The 25,605-nt window shown below is 40.5% G+C and overlaps 1 long non-coding RNA gene across 2 annotated transcripts; it reads right to left on the bottom strand.

Moving 5' to 3' along the window:
- Nucleotides 1-521: 521 nt before the first annotated feature.
- LOC308474731 lies at nt 522-22,132 on the bottom strand. Of its 2 annotated transcripts, none has more exons than XR_013984903.1 (6): nt 21,994-22,132; nt 20,254-20,352; nt 15,030-15,153; nt 1,501-1,573; nt 954-1,086; nt 522-675 (listed from the first exon to the last, which is right to left on the bottom strand). It is a non-coding gene; the product is annotated as an uncharacterized lncRNA (long non-coding RNA). The 2 variants fall into 2 exon arrangements; XR_013984904.1 differs by lacking the exon at nt 21,994-22,132 and adding an exon at nt 21,490-21,589.
- Nucleotides 22,133-25,605: the final 3,473 nt, after the last annotated feature.

Raw genomic sequence — 25,605 nt, 5'->3', positions numbered from 1 at the left:
GTCATCACTCATCTTTTCTTCTGCCTCCTCCCCCTCGCTCTCTGTTTCCTCCCTTGCCCTTGCCTCTGCTCCTGAACCCCTGACAGTTACGTTCTTTAATTTGGCTAATTAGTAGAAATAAAGTAGGTATGCCACAAAACCTCCACAGTTCCACTTCTATTTTACTCTGCTGAGTTTGTGAGCTCTCATGAGCAGCTGTGAGACCATAGCACCAGGACCAGCTCCTCAGGAGTGCTGCGTTTGGTGTTCCCGTTACCGGAAGCATCTTCTGAGGGTCAGAGGAGGTCTGCTATCAGCCAGCCCATAGAGAGGCTGCCAACACCCCTAAACTTTTTTTTTGGGGGGGGAGCACTGAATTATAGTGTTAATTATCCAAGTACTTGTGTCCCAACTCTTTCTTCCATGTGTGTGAGAGCAATGCTGGGAAACACAGAATGACAAGTCCCTTGTGTTTGAAAATATAAAATCCAGGAAGCTGTTGCATCCATTTTTATTACTAAAATTCACACAACACATGGAGAAGGAAAGAAGGAAAGCTGAACTGCTGAAGTGTTTGGGTCTTATTCGGTGGAAGTGATGGGCTTAGCAGCCGCAAGGGCAACAACAGTGCATTCATTCACTGGCGGATCTTGCTGGCAAATCAGGCTTTCTTCTTTCATTTCTGGAATACTAGGGCTGTGGGAAGAAGAACATGGGGACCAAAATGAGTGAGGTCAGTAATGCTGGGAGGCGAAGTTCCCTCTGGTCTACAGAATAGCTGCTTAAGACAAGGCAAACACCATTCTCTCCATTCCTGGCAGAGTCAGTCACTGGGCACATGCAGCATCTATTTATATCTCAAGATCAAACATCTTTTAGTGTGAGCCAGAAATGGGGAGTCTATGGCCCCCAAGTTGCTAGTGGAGTAAACAAAGCTGCATTAATAACTGGGAATCTTGATTTTTTGCACTTACTCTTGACTGCAACAATACACATCTGCAGCACATTTCCCAACTTTTCTCCAGTTTTCTTCACATTGGAATAGAAGGCATTTGCCTTAAAAATATTCACATTGTTCGCGACTGGTAATTCCTGTGTGTGTGAATCCTGTATAGAAAGAAAGAGTTGGTCAGAATTAGGGATACTTGCAAATTTCACCCCAGATCTTGGAGTTCTGGACTACTGGTCTCTCCTTCTCTCACTCTCATTCTCTCACTCTGACTACTTAAAAAAACAGACAGACAGAGAGAAAAATACTCTATTTGTTAACTGCTAAATTTAACTATGCTGTCATCTCACAAGCAATTTAATCTACATAATATTTGGAATATTCACCAGGGCAAGGTGCAAAAGGTCATGGATCCATGCAGAATTTTCCTGATTTTTCAGAGATGTTAGAGGTCAGTTTAAAAATAGTTTCCAGGTGGGAAGAACAGTAGGAACCTCAAATCTCTTCAGTTCATTGTGGAGTCACCTGCCTTGCCACAAAAGAATCCCTTTGCAAGTTTAAATATAACTTACCTGGAGCAACCAGAAATGACAGGATGAAAACCACAGAAAGAATAGACAAGATCTTCATGGCAGGATGTTGTATCTTAAAAGAGAGGAGGGAACAAGAAGCTAAAGTGAGACACACACTCTTATTTTTCACCTTCAGTCAATAATAATTCCCTTATGGACACCACTTAAAGCCCTTTGAGCAGTTTATATATCTTGCTAAATGAATGAATAATAAACATGCATGGAGATCATGTAGGGGTATGTGGAACTCACGAATACCTTCTCCCAAGTAAGTGTTTCTAGAATTGCTGCCTAATAACACAGCCCTATACATATATTCCGAAGCAAATACCTTTGCATTGAGTGGGACTGATTCACAAGCAAGCTGCCAAAACATTGGAGGCTTAGTCCCACAGACTCATGCATTAGGTACATATAGAAGCAGCCAAAGAGACTTCATTTTGACTTTTTGAAAAAAAAACTTCTTGTTTTTTTTCTTTATTTTCATCCTACATCCTGAAGGCCGCCTAACAAAGAAACCAAAAGTGGAGAGTGGAGAGTGAAAAGTTAAAAATAGTAACGGCTTTTATTTTGAGAACTTACTTGGTTGGCAAATAAGCAAGCGGTTGCATACAAAACAAGGGAAGGTGAAGAAGTAATTTGACCACTGCTACCATCTAGTGGCTAAGAGGGAAATTGCAGTTCTCTTTAGTTTGTGGGTTATTGTTTTTCATGTCCCTCTCTGCTTTTATAGAGTGGGCGACATCTATTGGCAGTTTCAAAAACTGCAATTCAGAAATTAGGATTTTAAAAGTGTCTAAGACTAAGTTTATAAAAAATAGCAAAATGGCAACAAAAAAGGGAGGAGTTGGAACAAAGCCAGGGGAAAGGAGAGCTTCAAGGCAAGACCCATAATCTAGTAAAATTTTGGAAATGTTTCCTGAGATAAAAAGGGACATAAAAGATAGTGGAAAAAATATAGAGAGTAAACTAACAGCTATGAAAAAGAAAATTGACCAATCAGTGGCAGATTTGATGGGACAAATTAGAGAACTGTCAACTAAATCATTGGAATTAGGGAAAACTGTACGAGATGTTAAGATAAAAATGCAAGCTCTGGATGATGCCATTAGAAAAACACAAAAAGAAGTGAAAGAGATGAGAAAAGATGGTGAGAAGGTTAAAGCAGAAGTTGCAGAATTGGCCAAATTACAAGAGAAGACCTAAGATTCTTTAGCGATGATGGAAGTGAGGCAAAAAGAACTTAATTTGAGATTTAGAGCAGCACTGGAAGTTGCAGGAGAGTTCATTAAGACCAGATTGATTGTGGAATTAGCAGCAGCGGCGTAGCGTGAGTTGTCAGCACCCGGGGCAAGGCAAGTAATTTGCGCCCCCTAACCCGGGGCAAGGCAAGTAATTTGCGCCCCCCCCAACCCCTAACCTGCCGATCTGAGTCGAGTTGCTGCTGGCGCTGCCGCCCAAACCACGCCGCTTGCCCGGAGGAGGAGGGGGGCAGAGAGGCGAGGAAAATGCAACATGGCCCAGCAGCTGCAGCAGCAGCAGCGGAGGCGGGGCTGTGAGGAGGGGCTGCCTGGCACGTCCTCCGCGGCCCTGACGCGCGGGGCTGAGAGCCGCTGCCTGCCGGACGCCTTCAGCCCGGGCGCGCGCACAGCTCGTCGGTTCCACGAGACATGGGGCTCTGCTACAGCCTGCGCCCGAGGCTCTTCGGCGACTCCGGAGGCAGCGAGCGCGCCCCCCCAGATGTTGCGCCCGGTGCGGCCGGCCCCCCTGGCACCCCCCACGCTACGCCACTGATTAGCAGGATGGCTAAACCTGCAGGAAGAGGAGGTGAATTATGCAATTGAGAATGAATTTAGGATAAAATTGTTGTTGCCTCTAACGGTGACAGCTACCATGGTGTTTATGTTCTAATAAATTCTTATATCTATTCCACACCCCATAGACTGATTTTCGAATTATGTCGTTCAGAAAATCTTTATGGACTTTTACCTTCTCATACCATAAATATGCATGCCACCCAAACCTATTGTCAAATCCTTCCAGATCTAATAGATCTGTATTTGTTAACAATATTCACTCCCTTAACCAGCATAGGCAAGAAGCTTCATAGTACAATTTCAAATCTGGCAGGGAGAAACCTCCTCTTTCTTTAACAGCTGTAAGTAATTTAAATTTTATTCTTGGTTTTTTCCCTTGCCAGATAAATTTTGTAATTACTTTTTGCCACCCTTTGAAATTAGCTGCACCATTTATAATTGGGCTTGTTCGAAATAAAAATAGCATTTTGGGTAACACATTCATTTTGATCACTGAAATCCTACCCCACAGGGATAGCTTCATTCTTCCCCACACTTCTAAGTCTCTTATGATACTCTTCCATATAGGTGTGTAGTTATCTTTAAACAAATACATATATTTTTGGTGTTAACTAGACTTCTAAATATTTAACTTTTTTACCACTTCAATATCTATTTTTTGTTGCAGTTCGTCCTTTAAATGTTGGTCCATATTTTTAACTAGAATTTTCATTTTCTTTTTATTTAATTTAAAATCTGTCACCTGTCCAAATTCTTCTATTCTTTCTAGTGCTTCCATTGCACTGGTTAATGGGTCCTCTACTGTTATAACTAAATCATCCGCAAAGGCTTTCAATTTATATATTTTTCGACTGACACAAATTCCTTTAATATTATCAGTTTTTCTCATATCTCTTAGAAGGACTTCCAGGACTGTAATGAACAATAATGGTGATAACAGACAACCTTGTCTGGTGCCCTTCGTAATTTCAAAATTATCAGTTAACACACCGTTTACAATAAATCTAGCTTTTTGATCTGAATAGATTGCTTTGATCCCTTTTTATAAAAAACTGTCCCATTTCCATTAATTCCAGGTTTTCTATAATAAATTCCCAATAAATATTGTCAAAGAGCTTCTCAGCATCTATAAATATTAATGCTGCTTGCTTGTCATTCCTGCTAGTCAGATATTCTATTATATCCAGTATATTTGTTACATTATCTTTCATCTGTCGACCAGGAAGAAAGCCAGCTTGGTCCTCATGTATGATATCCTTTAACACTCTTTTTAGTCTGTTTGCTAGTATACTTGCAAACATTTTGTAATCATTATTTAATAGTGAGATTTGCCTGTAATTTTTGTCCTGAAGTAAATCTACATCCTGTTTTGGGATCAATGTTAATAAATGCCTCTTTCCATGTCCCTGGGATATCTCCCTTTTCTAAAATGTTATCCATGACCTCTTTCGACGGTAACAGCATAATTTGACTTAATTTTTAATAACATTTTGCAGTAAATCCATCAGGTCCTGGTGCCTTTCCAATTTTTAAGTCTTTAATTGCTGTTTGTATCTCTTCTAGTGTCATTGGTTCATTCAGTCAGTCTTCTTTCTCTTTCAGAATTTTTTCGCACATTTTCTTTTTTAAATTATTCTTCGATTCCAACTACGTTTTCTTTTCCAGCTTTTTATAATTGTCTATAGAAATTTTAAAAATTCTTTCTAATCTCTATCAGATTTTCAATTAACTTGTCTTTGATTTTAATCTTATTAATTGTGTTTTGGCACTGTCTTTTCTTTAATTGCCATGCTAGCAATTTTCCTGGTTTATTCTCTAATTCAATTTTTTTCTGTCTCATCCTCTTTATTTTCCATTCAATCTCCTGATTTATAATAATTGAGAATTGTGTTTGTAACATCTTAATATTTTGCTTACCTTTTGTAGCACTTGGTTTACTGATTAATATCTTTTCATTTTCCATAATATGATTTAATAATTCTGATTTCTTCTTTTCTCTTATTTTTTCTTAAAACTATTTTGCTGTATGGAAAAACCTCTCATTTCACCTTTGCTTGCATCCCATATAGTACTAATTTTTGTCTCTTCATTCAGATTAATTTTGAAATAGTCTTTTAAGGTTTTTTTGTGCCTTTTCATTTATTTCCTGATCTACCATTCAATCTACCATTCAATCTCCATTGAAAAGTTGATTTATCTATTCCTCTTAATTGAAAAAAAATGAATTATGCTCCAATAAAGTTTTTGGTTGAATTTCTACTTTTGTAATCCTTATTGCTAATTCGCTGGATATCCAAAAGTAATCTGTCCTTCCAGCTGATTGATTAGGCTCTGAGAAGAACGGGAATTGCTTTTTTTTTTTTTTAATAATAATATTTATTCAAAGTTTAAAGTTACAAAAAGAAAGAAGAACAATACAAAATACAAAAAAGAATATAACAATAACAGAGAGAAAAAAAACAAAAAACAAAAAAGTTATAAAAATACATTCAATTGAAATAGAACAAGAACAGATTAAACCTTTACGTAACTTTTTTCCTTTACTTATTTCCTTGACCTCCTCACACCTCCCAATTTTGTATTCTAGTTCAGATCGTTTTTTCAGCAAATCCTTCCAACCTTATTTTCATTTACGTAGTTTAATTTAAAGTATTATAATTTAACATCCTCTCTTTCGTCAGTTTCATCAACTCATTTTTGCTTAATCCTTTATATCATATCTACCAAAACTACCTAATTTTCTTTTTCCAACATCTTTCTAACATTCTTTAATATTACAATATTTTTGAAGACATACTTTAAATTTTTTCCAATCTTCTTCCACCGACTCTTCTCCTTGGTCCCGGATTCTGCCAGTCATCTCAGCCAATTCCATATAGTCCATCACTTTCGTCTGCCATTCTTCTCGGGTGGGTAATTCTTGTGTCTTCCAATACTTTCCGATGAGTATTCTTGCTGCTGTTGTAGCGTACATAAAAAAGGTTCTATCCTCCCTTCGCACCAATTGGCCGACCATGCCCAGAAGGAAGGCCTCTGGTTTCTTCTGGAAGGTATATTTAAATACCTTTTTCATTTCATTATAAATCATCTCCCAGAAGCCTTAATCCTTGGGCATGTCCACCAAAGGTGAAAGAATGTGCCCTCAATCTCTTTACATTTCCAACATTTGTTATCGGGCAAATGATAAATTTTTGCCAGCTTGACTGGGGTTAAGTACCACCTGTAAATCATTTTCATTATATTTTCTCTTAAGGCATTACAAGCCGTAAACTTAATACCTGTGGTCCATAACTTTTCCCAGTCAGCCATCATAATGTTATATCCAAAATCTTGTGCCCATTTAATCATAACAGATTTAACCGTTTCATCTTGTGTATTCCATTTCAACAGCAAGTTATACATTCTTGATAAATTCTTGATTTTAGGGTCTAACAATTCTGTTTCCAATTTTGATTTTTCCACCTGAAAACCAATTTTCTTATCTAAATTATAAGCCTCCCTTATTTGATAGTAGTGAAGCCAGTCTCGTACTTTAGTTTTTAAATTGTCAAAGCTCTGCAGCTTTAATCTATCTCCATCTTGTTCTAAAATTTCCCAATATTTTGGCCAATTTGTCTCCATATTAATTTTTTTCAGAGCCTTGGCCTCCATTGGTGACAGCCACCTTGGTGTTTTACTTTCCAGCAAATCCTTATATCTCACCCAGACATTAAACAATGCTTTCCTAACAATATGGTTCTTAAAAGCTTTGTGTGCTTTAACCTTGTCGTACCACAAGTATGCATGCCATCCAAAAACATTGTTAAAACCTTCTAAATCCAAAATGTCTGTGTTTTCAAGAAGCAGCCAATCTTTCAGCCAACAAAATGCGGCTGATTCATAATAAAGTTTAAGGTCTGGCAGGGCAAATCCACCTCTTTCTTTAGCATCAGTTAAAATCTTAAATTTTATTTGAGGTTTCTTGCCCTGCCAGACAAATCTCGAGATATCTCTCTGCCATTTCTTGAAACAGTCCATCTTGTCCAAAATTTGCAGTGTTTGAAACAAAAACAACATCCTAGGCAATACATTCATCTTTATCGCAGCAATTCGGCCCAACATTGATAACTTCAATTTTGACCATATTTCCAAATCCTTTTTCACTTTCAGCCAACATTTTTCATAGTTGTCTTTAAATAAATTCACATTTTTAGCAGTCATATGAACCCCTAGATACTTCACTTTCTTAACCAATATTAATCCCGTCTCCTTCTGAAACCTCTCTTTCTCAATCTCTGTTAACTTTTTCTCTAACACCTTAGTTTTCAACTTATTTAGCTTAAATCCCGCAACTTGACCAAATTCTTGAATTAATTGCAATACTCTTTTGGTACTGGATTCTGGCTCCTGTAATGTCAAAACCAAGTCATCAGCAAAAGCTTTCAATTTATACTGTTTAGCTCCGAGTTGTATACCTTTAACCAATTGGTCTTTTCTAATCATGTTGAGCAAAACCTCCAGGACCGATATAAAAAGCAATGGGGAGATTGGGCAGCCCTGTCTTGTTCCTTTCTCAGTCTTAAACTCTTCTGTAACTACGTTATTCACAATTAACTTAGCTTTTTGTTCTGAATAAATTGCACCTACACCGTTTTCAAAGCCTTGGCCTAACCCCATTCCCTGTAAATTTTTCTTCATAAAACTCCAAGAAATATTATCAAAGGCTTTCTCCGCGTCCACAAATATCAAAACTGCTTTAGTGTTAATATTCACTTGTAATTTTTCTAAAATATTAATTATATTCCTCGTGTTATCTGACAAATGTCTCCCCGGGAGAAAGCCCGCTTGGTCTTTGTGAATTTCTTCCACCAGTACCTTTTTAAATCTTTTAGCCATAATTTCCGCAAAAATTTTGTAATCCACATTGAGTAAAGATATGGGACGGTAGTTCTTAAACTGTGTCTTTTCCGATTCTATTTTCGGTATAAGTGTAATGTAAGCTTCTTTCCACGACTCGGGTGCCTTTCCCCCCCCCCTAATATTTCATTGCAAACTTCCTTCAAAGGCTGTATTAGCCATTTTTTCAAAGATTTATAATACTTTGCAGTCAAACCATCCAGCCCTGGAGATTTGCCCAATTTCATGTTCTGAATGACTCCTTCCACCTCTTGGTCAGTTATTTTGTAGTTTAGCATTGATTTACTCTCTTGAGAGATTTTTTGTAATCCATTTGTTCTCAAAAACCGGTCGATGTCTATTTCTTTCTGAGTCTCCTGTGTATATAGCTGTTTAAAGTACTTCTGAAAACACTTTCTGATCTCCGCGGGATTCTGTATGTTCTTTCCCTCCACCACTAGATTCGTAATAGTGTTAAGTTTTTGTCTTTTTTTCATTTGCCATGCCAGCAGTTTCCCACACTTATTCGCTGATTCAAATGTCTTTTGTCTCATCTGTTTAATCTTCCATTCTATTTCCTGATTTATCAATTTCATATATTGTACTTGATATAACTTTATCTCTTTCAGGATCTCCTGTGATTTCGGTTTTGCCCTCAGTCTCTTTTCTTCATCCTTTATTTTCTCCAAAATTTTTCCCCTTTTTTCATTTTGAACTCTTTTCTTGATTGCATTTTGTTGTATCAAAAACCCTCTCATAACTGCTTTGCTTGCATCCCAAATCACTCTTTTTTCAGTTGTGGTATTCATATTTATCTCAAAATAATCTCTCAAATTTTTCTGAGCCTTTTTAGTAATTTCCTCATTCCTAAACAAGGAGTCATTCATCCTCCATCTAAAAGTACCAATTGGTGTTAATGTCATTTCCATCTTCACTGCATTGTGGTCGGAGCAAGTTTTAGGGCAAATTTCCACTTTTTTATCTTCGGGGCCAGTCCCCTAGTTATCCAGATTTGGTCTATTCTTGTCCATGTCATTTTAGCTTCAGAGAAGAAAGTTCCTTCTCTTCCCAAGGGGTTCTTAGTTCTCCAAATATCAACAAGGTCCATATTGTCAGTCATTTCAAAGAACGTCTTTGGTAGTCTGCCATCTTTCGTCACCGTTTGTCTTTGGGCTTTATCCATATTCGTAGACACCACTCCATTCATATCTCCCATCAAAATCATGTTATAATCTAAATAGTCCAGTAAAATTTCATGCAATTTCTTAAAAAATTCCGATTTTCCCTCATTCGGTGCATAAGTACCCACTATCAAAAACTTCTCACCTTGTAGTTGAATTTCAATTGCAACAAATCTTCCTTGGTCATCTTTAAATAAAAATTTCGGTGACAGGCTTTCCTTTGCATAAAGTACTACTCCTCTTTTTTTAACTTTGTCTGATGAAATAAATTCTTCTCCTAATCTTTTATTAGTCAAAATTTTCCAATGTAGCCTTGTCACATGCGTTTCTTGTAAACAGATCAAATCCAAATGTTCTTTTTTTAATATATGAAATACTCTCCCCCTTTTTTCCCGGGAGTTCAGTCCATTCACATTCCAACTTAGTACTTGCAGTGTCATGATGTAATTACTCTCCTTCTCCCTCAACAGCGCCCAGTAGTTTGTCTATATCAGTCGGTGGCGTTGATTTTCCTTTTTTTTGTAAACTCTTGTCTAGTACGGCTGGCTCTTTTCCAAGTCCTTTCTGCAGGTCTTCTTCGTGTGTACTCAAAAACTTATCTTTTTCCTCCACTGATCTTATTTTTATCTTTCTTCCTTTGAAACTGAAAGATAGGCCTTGGGGGAATTCCCACCTGAAAAGGATCTTGTTTTTTCTCAATAGGGCCACCAAATCTCCAAAGTCGTATCTTAGATCCAAAAGATGTTTCGGTATGTCTTTGAAGATTTCCACTCTTGATTGCAGAATTATCAAAGGTTTCTGAAAATGCAAACCCAAAATTTTATCCCTTTCTTCTTTGGATCGGAGGGTAATCAGGCAGTCCCTTATTTTAATCTTTTTTCCTCCTTTTCCTAACCTGAAAGCCCTCACGATCTTAAAATCTTCTTGTTTCAATTCCGATTTCCAAAACTCTGCAAATTCTTGTGTCAGAAAATCTGTCAAGGTGCCCGTCTCCAATTCAGGAACAGCTCTGATCCTTAAATTCGTCTGTTTTTTTTTCAATTCGATCATAGACAGCGTCAGCTTGTGATCTGCAATTTCCTTCTGTAGGCCTGGCACCTTCTCTGTTTCCAGCTGCACTACTTTAAATTCCACAGCAGCAGTTTTTTCCTGTGTCAATTTCGATTCCTGCAGTAATTTCTGAATAGATTCTGTATTACTATTCACCTTTCCCCCCAAATTATCTAATGTTTCTGTGTTTAAGTCAATTTTTTTATTTGCAGTATCAACTTTCTTGTTGGTCTCATCGACCTTCTTATTGGTCTCTTCGACCTTCGTACTGAGTTGTAATAGAGTTTCATTGATCTTAACCAATGCATTCGCTAAAACTTCTTCTGTCATTCCGCTAGGCTTAGATTGTGTAGATGCCAATCCCGATGCAGTAGGAAGGCCAGCAGTTGATTGCCTTCACTGCCCCCAAGCTTTCCCAGACCTCAGAACTGACGCGTCTATTTTCTCTTTCCCATCTGCCATAACAATAGAGTAACAGAAAAGCCAAGGTCACTCTCAGATAAGCTGTTCCTGTTTGCCAGTGGAAAATTCCCCTTGTTGCAATTTCTAAGGGTCCCCCTAGCTGGACACAGTTGCAATAGTCCAAAAGAGTAACTTTCCCTCTTTTAACAAAAAAAAAAAGAGAGAGAGAGAAGACTCCAGCCGAGGAATAAAAACAGTTCCAATTTAGTTACCTTCCAGTTGCTTTTTTTCCCAACAGAGACAGAACACCAAAGCTGGCCACAATGTATCCACCTTACTTTCAAAAAATCCTTCTATTGAGAGCTGACGCGCAAGTTTGAAAGCAATAGTCTTAGTTCATTGGCAGACCGTTCCCAGGTCTGAACGGTGGATTTTAAACACTTCTCCTCTCTTTATGCAGGTTTAAACAGTCCGAAACAGCCCTCTTCCTTCCCTGCTTCTAGGAGGGGGGTTCAGAAAAGTTCTCGAGTCGGAAAGCAACCCTTTGCAAACTTATTTCCAGCGCTTTAGCTCTAAAGTCTCTATGCTTTGATCTATTTACAGAACAGGAGGCAGACTTCCTGGTTGTACCTCCCGCCGCAGAAGCCAATTAAGTCTTTTTTTCCTTCAATAAGTCCAATTCCCCCTACTCACGGGTACTTTCTTTAAAATCCAATTATTCCAGGATAGAAGTCAGCACTCTCCAGCAACGGCCATGCGGCTTCGCTCCGCGAAAGAAGCAATCGACTCACAGCACCGCGCCTCTCCCCCGTTCTGCTCCGAAGCCCCGAAAAAGGCTTCCTCACAAGCTGGGGGGGCGCAAAAAGTGCCCGCCGAGTCCCCACGTTCCCAGGCTTCACTGCCTGTGATTTGTAAGGGTCCCCACTTCGCCGCAGCGTAAAGGACCCGATTTCCGCGGAGCCGATCCCCTCCTGATCAAAGGGAATCCGCCATTAGCTGATGGCGCTGACTGGAAGTCCGAAGAATGGGAATTGCTTGTCCAATGGGTGTCTTAATCTCCAAATGTCTATTAGATTGCAGCTTTCTACCAAAGAAAAGAAAGTCTTAGGTAGTTTCTCCTCCTTTGTTGTTGTTTAGTCGTTTAGTCGTGTCCGACTCTTCGTGACCCCATGGACCAGAGCACGCCAGGCACTTCTGTCCTCCACTGCCTCCCGCAGTTTGATCAAACTCATGCTGGTAGCTTCAAGAACACCATCCAACCATCTCATTCTCTGTCGTCCCCTTCTCCTTGTGCCCTCTATCTTTCCCAACATCAGGGTCTTTTCCAGGGAGTCTTCTCTTCTCATGAGGTGGCCAAAGTATTGGAGCCTCAGCTTCAGGATCTGTCCTTCCAGTGAGCACTCAGGGCTGATTTCCTTCAGAATGGATAGGTGTGAGCTTCTTGCAGTCCATGGGACTCTCAAGACTCTCCTCCAGCACCATAATTCAAAAGCATCAATTCTTCTGCGATCAGCCTTCTTTATGGTCCAGCTCTCACTTCCATACATCACTACTGGGAAAACCATGGCTTTTACTATACGGACCTTTGTTGGCAAGGTGATGTCTCTGCTTTTTAAGATGTTGTCTAGGTTTGCCATCGCCTTTCTCCCAAGGAGCAGGCGTCTTTTAATTTCGTGACTGCTGTCACCATCTGCAGTGATCATGGAGCCCAAGAAAGTAAAATCTCTCACTGCCTCCATTTCTTCCCCTTCTATTTGCCAGGAGGTGATGGGCCCAGTGGCCATGATCTTCGTTTTTTTGATGTTGAGCTTCAGACCATATTTTGCGCTCTCCTCTTTCACCCTCATTAAAAGGTTCTTTAATTCCTCTTCACTTTCTGCCATCAAGGTTGTGTCATCTGCATATCTGAGGTTGTTGATATTTCTTCCAGCAATCTTAATTCCGGCTTGGGATTCATCCAGCCCAGCCTTTCGCATGATGAATTCTGCATATAAGTTAAATAAGCAGGGAGACAATATACAGCCTTGCCGTACTCCTTTCTGCTTTTCTTTTTGATCTGTCCATTTTCAATGAAACCACCCCATTTAAGTCCCCCATTATGATTTTTTTTTATCCATATAATCTATAAGTTTCTTGTTCAACGATTTATTAAATTCAGGCTTTGAGCCATTTGTTGCATAAATTCCAACTATTATTAATTTTTTGCCTTCCCTCCCCATCCTTGAAGATCTGCCATGCTTCATATCTATCTCTAATACACAAAACCACGCCTCTTTTTTTACTTTTATCTCAAGATATAAATTCATTTCCTATTTTTTTGTTAATTAATTTTTTCCTGTGCTTCCTTGCCACATGTTTCTTGTAAACAAATAATGTTCAATTTTCTCTTCCATAAAATTTGTTCAATTTTTATTTCTTTTAACTTTATTATTTAGTCCATTAACATTCCATGTCCATAATTTCATAGCCATTTCTGTTTCTAATTACAGTTTTATTATATAGTCTTAGGATTGTGCATCTTCTTCTTGTTCTTCTTCTGCTGTGGCTGCGGCTGCTTCTGCTTCTGTTTATTTAAATTTTGAGCCATTCTGTAATGAGTGTAATTAGAATTGGAAAACGTATAAATTGCAATGGTATAAATGTTAATTTCAAAAGTCATGAGGCAGGAGGGAAGGAAGTCGAGGGCAGTAAAGTGGATAATGGGGATGTGAATGCATAATATTAAATGGAAAATAAATAAAAATTATATATATATAATAAAAAAAGAAACCTGTGTAGCTTCTCTAAATCAGGGACATCCCAGGAAAATAAGGACACTTGGAGGGCCTGTGAGTAACAATGTGGAGTGAACTTTAAATTTCTTTTGAAATTCTAAGTAAGTAAAATAATAATACCAGAACATTGCAAGAGGCACTACTGATATCTGTAGAGCTATTAAAGGTGGAACCCAAGATATTTCCTGTAAAATATCATGCAGAACAACAGAAGACCACGCAATTGCAAAATTGTCCGTCTGAATGTCAAGAGTTTTTGGCTTTCAGAGAGAATGTGTGAAAAGAGCAGAGGGTTTGCACATAAAAGCCCGACCATAGTATCCCAGCCCACAAAGCAGACTTTCATAGTGTAAAAGCTTGAATGGCGCTTCAGATTATATACAGCTAGAAACCTCCATTTAGTCAGGAACCCAGCATTACCAGGGTTCCGGATGATGTGGAAGTTTCTAAGTGCACTCTTCTGAACATGCTTAGAAGCCCCTTTATGAACTTTTCCTTTAATGTTGCAAAGTCAGCTTAGTGCATGTGGAATTGGGACCCTGGCAAATGGGCTTGCTTCTGCATCCTTGAACATTCACCCACTCCCACATGAAAACATGCAAGTTGTTTTAATGTTTTAAAACATGAAAGCAGAGTTAACAAAAACTCGTAATATGGTCATGGTAACTCTGTAATTGTTTTCACAGGATGAGAGTCTACTATGGGAGGAGGTATTGGCTGGGGAAGTTTTGGCCGAGGAGGTTCCAGCTGAGGACGTATTGACCAAGGAGACATTGGATGAGGAGGTTATACTATTTCCATTCTGAAATGGAAAATAAACATGTGACCCAAGCTAAAGATGCACCTCTTTATCCTGACCTTTGACACCTGAGAAACAGACCTTAGGTGTAACATACAACTCTGGATTATTATTAGATAGATAGATGATAGATAGATAGATAGATAGATAGGTGAGAGGAGAGAGAGAGAGAGAGAGAGAGAGAGAGAGATATGATATAGATGATGGATGGAAAGAAAGGAAGAAAGGAAGAAAGGAAGAAAGGAAGAAAGGAAGAAAGGAAGAAAGGAAGAAAGGAAGAAAGAAAGAAAGAAAGAAAGAAAGAAAGAAAGAAACTATTGGCTCTAACCCCAAAGATTTGCTAATAATTATATCAACCAAAAAGAGGAAATGATAGCCTCTCCAAAATTATTTAGTCTTCTTCAGGCCTTTGAAGCAAATGTGTGGAAAGAATAGTGAGGTCACACATTCAATTCCTGCAACCTAGATCAATGTCTGCATAGAAAACTTGCATGCATTTAGTTTGGAGTCCTGAACAGAGCTTCAAATTATGGTCAGTAGAATACAGGTAGAAGCATCATCATCATCATCATCATGGACTGCATTGTTAGGCTTCTGATCTTATGGAGTTTTCCACAATATTTGGACTTACACTTTTCTGCAGCAATATACACCTTTCAAATTGCTTCGGACAAACTCCCTTGTCCAAAAACATATCATCTTTATGGAGCTGCAACCATAATTATTGCATACAGAGTTGGTCTGAGTTTTGGGTCCTGTGGAACAGCAAAATGAATTTATTTATTTTAAAGCCATATTGTATACCTGATTAGGTCTACTTAAAGCATACATTATAAGTAAAACCCAAATCTCTTCTCTCTCTCTCCCTCTCTCTCTCTCTCTCTCCCCTAAGTTTTTATACCCATTTTGCAGTTGTGTTACATAAGCAAAATCATATTCAACAAGCAAAAAAATTACAACTCTCCACTCTGGAGATAACTTCACCCTTGTGATAATAACACTTCCCACACAAAAATGGTGAACATTTCTATAAAGAGGAAATACAAAATTATTAATATTATTTGAGTATCATCTGAAATGTGTGGAGGAAGGCAACCAAGATGATCAAGGGAGCTGGGTATGTTTAGCTTGGAGAAGAGAAGACCTAGAGGAGATATGTTAACCATCTTCAAATGACTCAAGGGCTGTCACATGGTAGAGGGGGAAAGCTTGTTTTCTCCTGCTCTGGAGGGTAGGAATTGAACCAAAGGCTTCAAGTTACAAGAAAGGAGTTTCGAATACACAGCAGAAAAATCTTTCTGAAAGTAAGTGTTCGGCAGTGGAACGAACTCCCTCGGGAGGTTGTGGACTCTCCTTCCTTGGAGGTTTTTAAGCAAAGGTTGGGTGGCCATTTGTCTTTAGCTGAGATTCCTGCATTGCAGGGGATTGGACTAGATGACCCTTAGGTCCCTCCCAATTCTCTGATACTATGAAATCCATGTCTTCAACTTTCTGGCATATTTGTAAGGACAATAAAGCCCCACTGCCCTTCATGTGCTTTATTCTTCCTGCCAGTTGCAACATGTGTGTTAGCTTTTCAGCGAGGCCTGTATACCATACTAATCTATACCAAGATGTTAAAGTAGCCCTTTTAAGAACTTTCCAGAAGTTCTTGACAACCATATATGCTACTACCAGAAGAAATCCAATTAAAGGTCCTGATTTTGATTTATAAGTAAGTTTGGTAATGTGGTGGGAGTGTAAGGTAATCAAAACCTTTTGGAAAATGATATATAATGAAATGAAAAAAAATGTTTAAAATAACCTTTCTTGAAAAACCAGAAGCTTTTTTATTATGAATTATAGGTACCAAATATCAACAGCCTCAGATATGCAGATGACACTGTTGGGAAAAAGCACCAAGGCAAAAGCCAGCTCCAGATGGCTGGAATGCAAAACAGGATGTTATGGTTTGCAGATGTACTGTTGGAGAAAAGGTGGAGCCTATTCTCTGTACTGAGCACCGGATGTTAGCTCAGTGTGTCATCTGACCTGTGCTGGAAGTACAGGGGAGGAGTTGTGACTCTTCTAATGGAGACTGAAGGGTGCGGTCACATTTCTATGTACTGTTGAGTGACAGGAATAAAACATGTAGAAAGGACTCCTGTCTGTCTCATTTCTCCTCCCTGGGAGAATGCAGGGAGGGAGAGAGAAGCAGAGAAGCAGAGGGTGTGTTCTATCTCACGACTAATGAGAAGAATCGCCGGGTTTGTTTACCTAGCCTGCCGGAGGTCGCAGACGGACGGTAAACACAGTATCTCGCTCAATTGCCTCGGGGGAGGCCAGGTACCTCTGACTGTGAGCCGAAGATACTAACATATGGAATATGGCAGCCTTCGGATGGTTGCGATTCATCGGACATCTGCATGAGAGGCTGGTGGATTGTCCTCCTCTGCTCCAAGGAGGAAGAGAAGCGTCTGAAAGAAGCCAGAGGCTCAACAGACAGCTGGTGGAAAGAAGAGGTGTTTTCCAGAGCAACAAAGTTCAAGGTATGCTGCATTTCGGGCTAAAAGTGTGAACGCAGTTTGATTAATTCACTGGTTCACGGAGCTGCGTTTCAACGGAAACAAAAGCTCCGGGAGGAAGAGGCCTGCAGCTTAAAGGCTGAAGCCTGCATTCCACAAATTCTTGTGGTTGATAAACTGTCCTATTGGAATGCATTGTTGCTAAGTAACGGAAAGTTGGAAAGTTACTGGCAAAGGGGCTGGACTGTGAGTGTGAGCCTGGGAAAGCGAAACAAAACCAGAGAGTGTTTTGGCTACAAGTTTACGTGCCCTTGGAAGGGACTTTCCATAGCAGCCAGAGTTTAGCTGCCAGGTGCAAAAGAGCGTAAACAACTTGCAGTTTGCCTGTGTGAGAAAGAAAAAAACAACTGTTGGATTTTACAGCTTGTTTGAAAGTGAGAGAGGCTTGGATTCAAAATGGATGCCAAGAAGGGGGGAGACTTGCCTAACTCATCTCCCCTGACCAGAGACAGTTATTCATCAGGGTCTGGATGGATAACTACCCCAGAAGGGGTGAGCCAAGATGATGCTGGCCAAGTTCCTAAGAGCTCAACGAAAGCTGAGGAGAGCTTTGACCCCAGAGGGGAGAGTGCAGGAACTGTGGCTGTTGGAACTGTTGGTGTTCCTGAACAAGGTGCAATGGGTGTTGCTGACAGGGGGAGGGAAGAACAGAGTTCAAATCTCCCCACTGATGATGCTACTGGGAAGCATGGAGTAGCATTGAGTGCTGTCCGATGCTACAATTATGGACAGACTGGGCATCTACAGCGAAACTGTAAGAAGCCGCGCCAGTCAAGAGGAGCAAAGAGCAGCTCTACGAAGCCTGAGGCGTCAGGCAAAAGCCGTACCAAGTGCCAGGTGAAACCTGCAAAGGCTATGATGGCGAAAGGAACCACGCCAGATGTTGGGAACTCGTTCATAATTGACACGGGCGCGACGGTTCATATGTGCCCGCACAGACAACTGTTTTCGACGTTGAAGAAGCAAAGCTTCGCTGTGAAACAGGCCAACGGTCAAGAGTTGGAAGCGACCGGAATTGGAACTGTGTATCTTGAGAGTCTGAACTTGACTATAAATGATGTTTACCTGGTTCCAGAACTGAGATTTAATCTGCTGAGCGTGTCGCAGATTGCAAAGAAAGGACTGAAACTGTCCTATGATGCTAAAAGCTGCAAGATCTACAAAGATGGAGAACTGTTTCTTACTGCCAAAGAGAAAGATGGACTGTATTTGTTGACTTTTGATCAAAGTGATTACATGAAATGTAATTCTTCTGTTTCTAACGAAATCTCTCTTGCAGGTGTGACCAGTGTGAGCACCAGGAAGGTGACCAAGAAGGTCGACAGAGCATTTCAGCGGGTGTATGCTGATGTGATTGGTCCTCTAGAACCATCTAGGGGCAATGCAAAATATTACTTTTTGTGTGTGGATTGTTTCACTAATTATTCTTGGGTTTATATGATGGAGAAACCGCAAGAAACTTTAGAAAAGTTTCAGGAGTTTTGTGACAAGGTTAAAAGTATGCATGATGCTAACATTGATTGTCTTTTCACAGATGAGAAACAAGTTTTTCTGTTACAGAAGTTTCAGAAGTTCCTGGATGGAAAAGGGATAGACCACAAAGTTGCTGTTTCGCCAGAAGCGTGGAACAGGGGGGTCTGTGTAAGGGTGAACAAAGAATTGCAAAAGGGGATGAATGTGCAATTGCTGAGTTCACATTTGCCACATGAATATTGGGCCGAATCGCTAGCGTCCTATCTTCATGTGTGGTTGAGAAAAGTCTCAACAGAGTTGGGATGTTCTCCTTTTGAGAAGCTGTTCAACAGAAAACCTTCTGTTGCCTACTTTAAGGTTTTCGGGTCTCATGTGAGAACAGAAGCTCCAGGTGGAGTAAAGAATGCCAGAGGCATTTTTGTGGGATATGAAAAGGGTCTCTACAGAGTAATTTTGTCTGAATCTGGTCAGGTGATTCTCACAAAGTTTCTAGAGAGTGCTCCAGAGCAAGAGTGGGTTGTAGAACAAACATTTCCCACAGGTGGCAATTCAGATGATGTTGATGATTTTTCTGATGTCACAGATTACAGTGGTACTGACGATGACAGTGATAGCTCAGAGAGTTCAGTTGTAACGGTCACTGAGAGAAAATCTCACACAATGGATAGACCTTCACAGGTGAAGGAAGAACCACTGTAATCTGTGACATCAGAAAAATCATCAACAGCATCTGAATTGCCACCTGTGGGAAATGGCTGAAAATGAGGAGGAATTAAAGAACCTTTTAATGAGGGTGAAAGAGGAAAGCGCAAAATATGATCTGAAGCTTAACATCAAAAAAACTAAGATAATGGCCACTAGTCCCATCACCTCCTGGCAAATAAAAGGGGAAGAAATGGAGGCAGTGAGAGATTTTACTTTCTTGGGCTCCATGATTACTGCAGATGGTGACAGCAGTCACAAAATTAAAAGACACCTGCTTCTTGGGAGAAAAGCGATGACAAACCTAGACAGCATCTTAAAAATCAGAGACATCACCTTGCCAACAAAGGTCCGTATAGTTAAACCTATGGTTTTCCCAGTAGTGATGTATGGAAGTGAGAGCTGGACCATAAGGAAGGCTGATCGCCAAAGAATTGATACTTTTGAATTATGGTGCTGGAGGAGAGTCTTGAGAGTCCCATGGACTGCAAGAAGCTCAAACCTATCCATTCTGAAGGAAATCAGCCCTGAGTGCTCACTGGAAGGACAAATCCTGAAGCTGAGGCTCCAATTCTTTGGTCACCTCATGAGAAGAGAAGACTCCCTGGAAAAGACCCTGATGTTGGGAAAGATGGAGGGCACAAGGAGAAGGGGATGACAGAGGACAAGATGGTTGGACAGTGTTCTCGAAGCTACTAACATGAGTTTGACCAAACTGCGGGAGTCAGTGGAAGACAGGAGTGCCTGGCGTGCTCTGGTCCATGGGGTCACAAAGAGTTGGGCATGACTAAACGACTGAACAACAACAGGTACCAAGATTCCAAGGGACCAGCAAATAAATTTTATGTACGTGACAACAGCCGCACAGATGTTGCTAGCTCAGAGATAGAAGGGAGAAACAATTCCAACCAAGGAAGAATGGCAAACAAAGTTGATGGACTAGGCTAAAATGGCAAAATTAAATGGGAAGCTCAGAAACAAAGAGGACAAGAACTTCAGAAAAGAATGAGGAAAATTTATAATAATTTTAGGAGACCATTATAAGCAGATGAAAACATTAGCAGGATTTTAACCACACTTGCAATGTAACAAAAAAGCAAGTTCAGTAATATTCACCTGTTTCATGGCAGCAATATAAACCTCTTAGATTGCTTGCAACATAATGCCTTGTCCAAATGCATTCCTTCTTTATGAGGTTCCTATCAATTGTGAGTCCTGCGGAACAGCAAAAGAAAAGAGAAAACAAGTTAAAATTAAGCCTTTTTGCGTAACTAATCAGGGCTACTTCAAGCATACGTTAATAAGTAGAACCCAACAATTTCACTCTCCTTTTTTGGGGGGGCGGCTAACCTTTTTTTGTCATTCCGCAGTTGTGCTACATAATCCAACGTGTTATCAACAAACAAAAAAACTACAACTCCATACTCTGGAGATAACTTCACCCTTGCGATAATAATAGTTCCCGCGGAATAATGGCAAAGATTTCTATAAATAGGAAATATAAAACTACTACTGTTATTTGGTTATCATGAAATCCACATGTCTTCCACTTGGTGGCATATTTATAAAGACAGTAGACTTTCACTACCCTTCAGCAAAAGTGTCCTTGTGTTTTATTCATCTTGCCAATCATAATGTGTGTGAGCTTTTCCATGAGGGCTGTATGCCATACTCATCAATAAATAAATAAAAAAATTAAAGTAGCCCTTTTAAGAACTTTCCAGAAGCTCTTGATGATCATATATGCTACCACGAGAAGAAATCCAGTTAAAGGTTTGTCAGTAAAGTCCTGATTTTCACTTGTAAATAAGTTCAGTAGTGCCGACTCAAATATTCCACTTGGGGCTGGTTCACACATGCACACAATCTTTGGCAGACAATGGGAATGATGGTATTAGTGTGTGCAAAAAGGACAATGCAGAACAAACAAGGTGAATCACACCTTCATGTTGCTTCAGATAATTTCAATGGTAAAAATTGTCTATGGCTTGCATGAGTAAAAAGCTGCCAATTCAGTTCACAGAATCTCCTGTTTTAAATATGTGTCCGTACCTAAAGCCCACGCCTTATGATTAAACAATACCACCACCCCCAGTGCAAAATAAATGATATTGAACATCACCAGCATCCTACAAGCAATTGCTGACATGGGAAGAGAAGTAAAGCAATGTGGAACTCTTGCTCCTGGGTGATGCTGAATCTGTTGTGCCAGAGAATTTCTCCACAGCGTCCTAAACTCCTGGTCTGCAGCTAATTTTAAGCAGAATTTTGTCTCCATGAAGAAGGAATACAACTTACCGCACCCACGGGCTCACTCCTGAACCAAGTCCCAGGCAAAAAGACTTCTCTTACCTTCTTTTCCATAGGGTGAGCAGCCATACTTTCGTATAGCCCTCCCAACAGGCAATGAGTCTTGAACCGGGGACTGTGTCTTTGCTTTCATAAAGCACAGGAGAACAAAATAAGAGGTGCATAGCAGGGGAGAGGGGTTCGGTTCTATGATGGGATTGAGAAGGGAAGCCTTGAGACATGAGATTAGCCTCACCAGCACCACTAGTCTCCAGTTCTTTATCCCTATCATACTTATTGTTTATGAAGCTTGTATAGTGGTACCTCAGGTTACAGACGCTTCAGGTTACAGATGCTTCAGGTTACAGACTCCGCTAACCCAGAAATACTACCTCGGGTTAAGAACTTTGCTTCAGGATGAGAACAGAAATCATGCTCTGGGGGCGCGGTGGCAGCATTAGCTAAAGTGGTACCTCAGGTTAAGAACAGTTTCAGGTTCAGAATCGACCTCCAGAACGAATTAAGTTCTTAACCCAAGGTACCACTGTATGTCTGTGTATGACTTACCTGAAGCAAGAAAGAGACCCCCCAAAAGACGTATCGGAGCAAGGTAAGAGTTCCTCATGACACCTCAATGCTGAGAGAAAAAGAGAAAAAGAGATTATAAGATATGAATGCCAATGTGCACTTCCAGTTCTAATGAAGCAGGTAGATCAGCTGATTTAAATATTACCGACTATGAGAGTGATTAACATTCCTTCCTGTGGGAGAACTCTTCCCCCACCCCCTCACACACATTGTGCTTGGAAAATACTGTTGTGAGTTGCTCTGCAAATGGAAATGCATGAGCAAGGCTCAGCCAGTCTCCTCCCCTTTCATAAACTATGACTGGTGAAGCCTTGTTTCCCCCAAACTGGGAAAGCCGCTATGGAAACTGCTCTGCCATTACAGAGCATCAGACCAGGTTCAATCCCAGGCGTTTCCAGGTGTGACTGGGAATGGCTCTTTCCTAAAACCCCAGAAAGCTGTGTCTCTGTCTTTTCTTCGACATGTGACTATCTTTACTTCTTACCTGTCTTTCTGGTTGTGGTTAATGAGCTTCTGCCAGCTCACGCCAAAAACCATTTATTGTTTCCATGCATCTCAGTTGAGGTTTCGTTGTTTTGCTTCCCAAAGTACTACTCAATTCCGAGCCAACCTTTCCCCCAAAGAAACCAATGAAAGAAAAGGAATAATACAATCATTAGAGAAGAGTGTTAGTGATGTAGGAAGCTGCCTTATCATACCATTCATCCATCTAGCTCAGTATTGTGTAACCAGCTGGAAGTGACTTTCCAGGGTTTCTCCTACCTGGAGATGCCATCAATAGAAGTTGTGGTGTCCTACATGCATACAAAGCAGATTTTTTTTGACTGAGTGCTATTTTTCTAAAAAAAAGAGGTGCTGGAACTCACCATGAATGCCTCCCTTGTTCTCTTATAATGGCAATGGTGCCCACGTGAGAGGTGCTTGTGTTCCAGCGAGTTTGGAATAGAAAAAAGCCCTAGTTATATCCCTCCCAACAAGAGGAGGGGAGGGATCAGAACAAAATAAGAACGGGGCCCTCCAAGACCTTATATGAATGGTCATGGGGCATTCCTAAGGTAAGGCTTTTGCAACTTTCCTTGTTTTAGAAAGGCGGGGAACACTAGCTAAGTCATTACCCACTGTTGACCCTATTTCTAAATGCACCAGCTTGGTTAGGCCTACCTAAACATGGGGACCATAAAGAAGGCTGATCGCCAGAGAATTGATGCTTTTGAATTATGGTGCTGGAGGAGACTCTTGAGAGTCCCATGGACTGCAAGAAGATCAAACCTCTCCATTCTTAAGGAAATCAGCCTGGAGTGCTCACTGGAAGGACAGATCATGAAGCTGAGGCTCCAATACTTTGGCCACCTCATGAGAAGAGAAGACTCCTTGGAAAAGACCCTGATGTTGGGAAAGATGGAGGGCACAAGGAGAAGGGGACGACAGAGGACGAGATGGTTGGACAGTGTTCTCAAAGCTACCAGCATGAGTTTGACTAAACTGCGGGAGGCAGGGGAAGACAGGAGTGCCTGGCGTGCTCTGGTCCATGGGGTCACAAAGATTTGGGCACGACTAAACGACTAAACAACAACAAACATGGGGGCAGATTTTGCAAAAATGATGATGTTTATATTTTGACTTGATCCTTATAAAATTTAGAAGTAGAGAAAGTGTAATCAAGGTCTTGAACCATCTCTGAAGATACCTTCACAGAGGTCACAGGCAATGTGCTTCTGACTCCACCACCAATATTGCTGTGTAGCCTCTGTCCCTGCAGGAAATGTGAAAAGGAGTGCCTATGTTATGCAACAGGGTTATCTTGGGTCAGTTGCCATCTCTCAGCAAAACATACCTCGCAGGGTTCTTGTGAGCAAAAATAGGGAGGGAGAGAAGTGCATGTACTGCCTTCAGCTTCTTAGATGAAAGGTATGATGGAAGAAAAAGGGACGCGGGTGGCACTGTGGGTAAAACCTCAGCACCTAGGGCTTGCCGATCGCATGGTCAGCGGTTCAAATCCTCGCGGTGGGGTGAGCTCCTGGCTTTCGGTCCCAGCTCCTGCCCACCTAGCAGTTCGAAAGCACCCTTAAGTGCAAGTAGATAAATAGGTACCGCTTTATAGCGGGAAGGTAAACGGCGTTTCCGTGTGATGCGCTGGTGCCAGCTCGCCAGAGCAGCTTCGTCACGCTGGCCACATGACCCGGAAGTGTCTCCGGACAGCGCTGGCCCTCGGCCTCTTAAGTGAGATGGGCGCACAACCCTAGAGTCGGACACGACTGGCTCGTACGGGCAGGGGTAGCTTTTTATGATGGAAGAAGATAAGAAGAATGATTACTGTATATTTTATCCCTGATCACACAGAGTACAGTGCACTTGCTATCATTCAAAGACCTACTGAGTTCACAGTGTACAAAATGAAAACTCAGTCTCATTACTAAAGTAATTATTGACTTGAACGCCCTGGAACATTTCTTAATCCCTTGATTCTATTCAAGGGATGAGGGAGGAATTTGATTCCATTTGCATTTAATGGTGAACCTATCTAATCTGAAGATTCTGAAACACTATTTGGGCCAACCAAAACACAGCTAGCATTTGCAATTTTAACTCCTCTGAATTTTGAAATGCAGTTTTCCAGCTAAGTTATGTGTGCAAAAAAATTGCATGTGTTTGGGTAAAGTGTGCATAAAAATGTACACAGAGAACAAGGCAGAGGGGCTTCTCAGTAGTGGCACCCACCCTGTGGAAACCCACCCATCAGATGTCAAGGAAATAAACAACTATCTGACTTTTAGAAGAAATCTGAAGGCAGCCCTGTTTAGGGAGGTTTTTAATGACTGATGTTTTAATGTATTTTTAATATTTTGTTGGAAACCACCCAGAGTGGCTGGGGAAACCCAGCCAGATGGGCCGTGTATAAATATTGTTGTTGTTGTTGTTAAAATAACAAAAAAATGCATTATATTAGTGGGGTTCACTTTGAGCAGGACAGTGCAAGATGCCTGGGAAAATGTGTACATTATGGGGGGGAGAACATGAATAATTATTAAATAAAAATGGACTTCCGGGTTAGTGCCATCGGCGAATGGCGGAGTTCCTCCGACAGGAGGAACTAGCTCCATGGAAACTGGGTCTTCCCGCTGCGGCGAAGGTGGGGACCCGCTAGAAATCCCAGGCGGAGGAAGCCTGGGAACGTGGGGTTCGGCAGGGCACCTGTGAATGGATAAACTAAAAAACCAAGAGGAACAGAGTACAGCATGTGATTGAAAAACAGAATTTAGATATAATTTGTCTTCAAGAAACCCATATAGCAAAAAAACACCAAAGAGTTCCTAAAATAAGAAATTAAGTTTAGAATTTATCTCATCCAATGATACAAAAAAGAGAGGAATTGTATTCTATATCAGACCAGCACTTGAGCCCAAACTGATTAATATAATATACATAATATACAACTTTCAGATTGGGAAGGGTTATGGAAAACTGATTTGAAATTCTCAGCATGCTGTATGCTGAAAGAAAATTATATGAAAATGATGTTCCATTGGTATTTGACTCCTATTAAGTTAGCAAAAATGTATAAAACAAGGACTTCCGGATGAGCGCCATCGG

The sequence above is a fragment of the Podarcis pityusensis genome (genome assembly GCF_964106645.2).
Source record: "Podarcis pityusensis genome assembly, chromosome: 3".
In the NCBI taxonomy this organism is placed as follows: Eukaryota; Metazoa; Chordata; class Lepidosauria; order Squamata; family Lacertidae; genus Podarcis; species Podarcis pityusensis.
The sequence above is the reverse complement of the archived record's forward strand: the minus strand, read 5'-3'. Positions and strand labels throughout refer to the sequence as shown.